Source organism: Miscanthus floridulus, chromosome 12 (assembly GCF_019320115.1).
Source record: "Miscanthus floridulus cultivar M001 chromosome 12, ASM1932011v1, whole genome shotgun sequence".
NCBI classification, from domain to species: Eukaryota; Viridiplantae; Streptophyta; class Magnoliopsida; order Poales; family Poaceae; genus Miscanthus; species Miscanthus floridulus.
This window is the reverse complement of record NC_089591.1, coordinates 82,434,674-82,439,815: the sequence shown is the minus strand read 5'-3', so window position 1 is coordinate 82,439,815 and position 5,142 is coordinate 82,434,674. Positions and strand designations below refer to the sequence as shown.

Sequence of the window (5,142 nt, the reverse complement as noted above, 5' to 3'; positions counted from 1 at the left end):
TGTAGCCGGCATGGGTTTAAGGGAAAGCCTATGATTCCTGGACTATAAAGGGCCCAAAAGTTAAAGTAACTATTTCAGATCAGAGACTGTGCATTGTAGCTGTTAAATCTATCGGCGATTGACCGTGACGATGAGACATGCTCTATGCATCATCTGTGAAGAAATGAGTAAGGATAAAAGGATTGAAGTTTAAAGTTTAAAGATAAAAGTAATAGTGAGATCAAGGGGGAGAATGTTAGATTGATCTCCTAACCAATAAGCCCAACGGCCTATTGGGCCTTGGTCACGCGCCCTGATCGGGGGCGCCCAACCCTACATGGTTGGTGGGCCCCCGTCGCACTGCGCTATATAAAGAGGTGGGGGCCGGCGGCTCAAAGCACGAGGTTCGCCGTGAGCCGCAAACCCCACCGACAAACCCTAGACCGATCTAAGAGGGCGCGCAGCCAGCGACGGGAAGCTCCGCTGACCCTCGCCCTCGTCACTGCTACGCCCCGTCTGCACTGCATCGACGTCCGTGCAACCTCTACTCCACCCGTCGCTGCCCGTGTGCTGCCTCCATCACCGAACCAGCGATGGCCAGCACAACCGCGACTTCATCTGAAGGCTCAGGTTCATCACCAGCACCTCTCTACCCTATCTCCCTCTCGGTGTAGTGTTCTAGGTCTAAATGTGCATGTGCTTCACGGATCCAAGTGTTCATCCGCCTAGATCTACCCTAGTCGATCCACAGAATATTAACAATAAGCCCAGCTGGTGCTGGTTTGTTGTGAGGGAAAAACACTGTTGACTGGCTAATAAGCCCTAGCTGAAACCAACAAGCGAACAAACTGAATAACTAAACAGCTGTGCACTGCTAGGATTTATAAATGAACCAACAGCTACGCACTCCTAGGATTTCAGAAAACTGGAGCGCTATCTCATACCTATCATAGGACAGTAGGCCAGCCATGATCGTAGGGACAGTGATGAAAGAAGTCACTCCTTGATCCTTGATGGCGTCAAAGGCTGATTTGGCATCAAATTCAGTAGCAGGACATGGCAACCTCCGGCCATCAGGATAGCCATGTATGAGGAGATCCCTCCGATATGGCACAGAGGTGCCCTGCAGACCAACAAAGGCAAAGTATTGTAAGTCATACACTTATTGTTTCTTCTAAATTGAAATCGAATTGTATAAAGTCATTAACATAACATTAAAATTATGTTTGTGATTCATCAAATATATTAATGACATAGGCAACATTATTTTCATGGGGGAAACTATAATATAAGAGTACATGGATCCTAATACCATACATCATCCTCACCGCAGTCATTTTCATGGCAATTTTTGCAAGGGACTGAATGATCAAAGTATGGCTTATCTCTACACCCTTTGGCTGCCAATTAGTTCCTGAATCAGAATACCATAAAGTATCAGCCATTTTGTACCCAAGTTTCTCAATTTGAACTTCCTGTGATAGGCAGAAAAATTACAGAGATCTAAAAACGCAATGCCACATAAGGTACAACTAAAAACGCAATGCCACAAAATTAACCAGGCCACAGTGATCTGTTATCCAGTACATGGCGTGAGATCTAAATGACGCGAATAAGCACAAACCTGCAGGACGAGCCCTCGGCATCAACGGATCATTCAACAACATGTAAATGAAAAGAAGCAAAAGAACAAAGACTATCAGGGCTTCGAAGCTAACCTTTTCTGATTCCAAAAGTGTTCCTCGACCAGCTAAATGAATGAATCTAAATTCTGAAACATACGCAAGGATTAAGCACAAGCAGGACATTAACGGCCAGAAATCTCATGTAACAAACAATTCAACGCATTGCAATCACAATCACGGCCAAAATCGATAGCCAAAATTATAGTCAATGCAAGTCACTAAGATTTAGTTTAGTTTAAGTATGCACCTCAATTCTAGAAAGAAGCATTTTACTATAGAATGCACAAACGGCTTTGCAGCTCATGTTAGTTGATCTTGGGCCCTTGCCTCTGCTCCTTGATCGGGGGAACCCAACCCTAACTGGTTGGTGGGCCCCTGTCGCACAGCACATACAAATAGAGAAGGTGGGGATCGGGGCTCGTTGAACGAGGTTCGCCGTGAGCTGCCACACCCACCTACAGTAACCCTAAACCGATCTAAAGACCGTGCTGCCAGCGACGGGATGTGCCCCAACCACCGCCGTCTCTCCACCAGCGCCACTGGACTTCACCGCCACCGCGCTGGACGTCTTCTACACTACGGCACCGGCGTCTACCCGCTACGGTGCATCTACCGAGAACACAAGATGAGGTCTTCCTGGATCTACGGGTTACGGTCATAGAGAGGTACACACATTGATCCTAACAATGGTATTGGAGCTAGGTTGCCTCTGTGTAACCCTAACCCTAATCGAGTAAAAGAAGAAAGAAAGAGTGACCGGGGTGGCGGAAGTCACTGTCTACCGGTCACCACCGCCACCGCGCGGGGGAGAAAAGATGGCCGCACCGCCGTTCTCACCGGCGCACGGCAAGAACAGAAAAGATCCTTGTTCGGATCAGAGAACAGAAAGGGGAAAATGATCTTAAGAATCCCAACCCTAACCCTAATCGGGTGAAACAACAGTGAACAGAAAGGGGAAAGGATCTCAAGAACCTAACCCTAACCCGCGCAAATAGCTCGGGGAAGAAGAAAAAGAAGGGTGCTCGGCACTGGAACCCTAATCCTAACTGGGTTAAAGAAAGGAGGAAAAGAAAAGGTTTCGGCCTTAAGATGAACAGAGCCGAACCCTAAATCCGAAAAGAAAAGAAATCAATTGAAAACCCGAACCCTAACCCTAGATCTCGATTTCGGATGAACAATGAAACGAAAAGAGAGAAGATCAATCCAAATCAAAAAGAACAAGGGGAAGAAGGGATGGTTGCCGCCTCGCCGGCGTATGAAGATGAACAGTGAAACCCCATCACGAACTCTAACCCTAAATCGTGACCCCATCCCCAAATCGGGTTAATCCCAGAAGGAAGAAAGGGAAAGGGAAAGGGAAAAGAGAAAGAGCCGATTTGGCTTACCTCGCCGTCAAAGAACCAACGGCGCGCGGGGAAAAGAAGGCCGAACTCCGGGGGTGCTGCTCGCTGGACTCAGGCCACACGGGTGCCGCGGCCAGGCCGCTCGACGGCGGTGCGCTCACCCGCTGGGGAGCGCGCACGCCGGCGAGGGGGCCGGCGACGGTGCCGGGGCTCTCTGCTCCACTGTTTTGCCTGCTCGTCGCTCGGTTGCGGCTACGCTGCACTGAGGAGAAAAGAGAGAGAGGCGATGAGAGAGAGAGCACTGGGAAGAATGAAGCTAGGGTTCCAGGGCACCGGCCGCGGCGACGGTTTTGACCGGCCGAAACGAACGCTCGGCCGTCCAATTCGATCCGACGGCGGAGCGCGACTGGACCACCGGTTGGCCCAGGCGGGCGGGCGCGGCAGCGCAGCTTTGCTGGCCTAAGCCCAGGTTGTGGTGTGGGTGCAGCCTGCGCGCATGCGGTGAGGTGGGCCGGGCTAGCCTTTGCTGGTTTTGGGCCGAGAGAGGCAGAATGAGCCCGTATTTTCTTTTTTCTTTTTCCTGGAAAATTGAAAAATGTAAAATGGCTCAAAAGAAAAATAGAAAAAGTAATTTTTTCCTGTGGGTAAAATTCAAGAAATTGAGTAAGAGTTTTTCCGCTGCTAAAGAAAAAGTATATTCTCCAGTAATTTTGAACCGACGTGATATTTAACTAGAGAAAAGGAAAAATTTTCCAGTAAATGTTTATTTCCTGGAAATTGATTAATGGATTAAAGAAAATAGAAAAAACATTTTTCCCTGTGGGTAAAATTCAAGGAAAAGAGAAATTTTCCACAGCCAAAGAAATTGTTTATTCTCCAGTTAATTTGTACCAACGTAATATTTAATTGGAGCAAAAAAAGTTTTTCCGCTGCTAAAGAAATTGTTGATTCTCCGGTTATTTTGAACCAATGTGGTATTTAATTGAAGAAAAAGAGTTTTGATAAAATTATGATGTTGTTATTTTCTGACCAATGTTGTTAATAACAATATCGTAATATCAATGATTTATGCATTAATTTTACTTCTGCCCAACGGTGATGTAGAATTAGTGTATAAAAATAGATGTTAATTTTAATGATTTATGCATTAATTCTACTTGTGCCAAACGGTGATGTAGAATTAGTGTGTAAGAACAGTTGTAAAAGTTAATGATTTATGCATTGATTCTGTTTCTGCCCAACGATGATGTAGAATTAGTGTATAAGAATAATTGTATGTTTTGATTTTGACCAACGTTGGAATCAAGACATGCAAATGGTGTTATTTTTATGTTAAGAAAGTTTTGACCTGATTTTTCATCTTGTCTGAGGTGGACTGAGTAGTCACCTCACCATGTTCCACTGAGTTTGTGGCACCAGTGAGGGAGACAAAAGAGAATGATGCCACTTAGGCAACTAAAGAGAGGGATTTTAAATTATAAAAGATAATCCTATGACTTTTGTACATAGGAAGTGGGTCACTGCCAACAAAAAATGTTTTGGCTATGATAAAGAACATGATTGAACCTGCTATTGTGGACTTAATCCCAGAGTGTGACACAGTCATCGAGTACCTCGATAGAATAAAGAGTTAGTTTACTGGCTCTTTAAAGACGTATGCTACCCAGCTGATAAAGCAGCTAGTGACAGAGTGTTACTCTGGAAATGGTGGCATAAGAGAGCTCACAATGCGTCGTCGAAATCATGGCACTATTGTTCAGGCCATATTTCGAGGGGGAAATAGAAAGACTAGTTAAAAATGATATTCTTCCTTCATTAGAGCTCTCAGATTAAGAACAATGCAGAGAATGCATAAAAGGAAAGTATATAAAGAAAGATGACAAACGAAGCACATAAATTTTACAGATTATCCACACTGACATCTGTGGTTGGTTTTCCTGTAAAGAGTGTGGATGGTTATAATTCGTTCATAACATTCACAGATGATTACTCCCATTATGGCTATATTTATCCAATCAAATAAAGAAAAGATGTATTGGATAAATTTAAGATATTAAAGATTAAGATAGTTAGGTCTGACCGTGGAGGAGTACTACGGTCAGCATACCCTAAAAGAATGGCATAGTAGCCCAGTA

General features: G+C 44.9%; 1 long non-coding RNA gene across 1 annotated transcript; it reads right to left on the bottom strand.

The window, feature by feature from the left end:
* Positions 1-1,301: 1,301 nt before the first annotated feature.
* Positions 1,302-1,929, bottom strand: LOC136496552 (uncharacterized). The gene is made up of 3 exons (XR_010769081.1): positions 1,698-1,929; positions 1,539-1,603; positions 1,302-1,393 (listed from the first exon to the last, which is right to left on the bottom strand). It is a non-coding gene; the product is annotated as an uncharacterized lncRNA (long non-coding RNA).
* Positions 1,930-5,142: the final 3,213 nt, after the last annotated feature.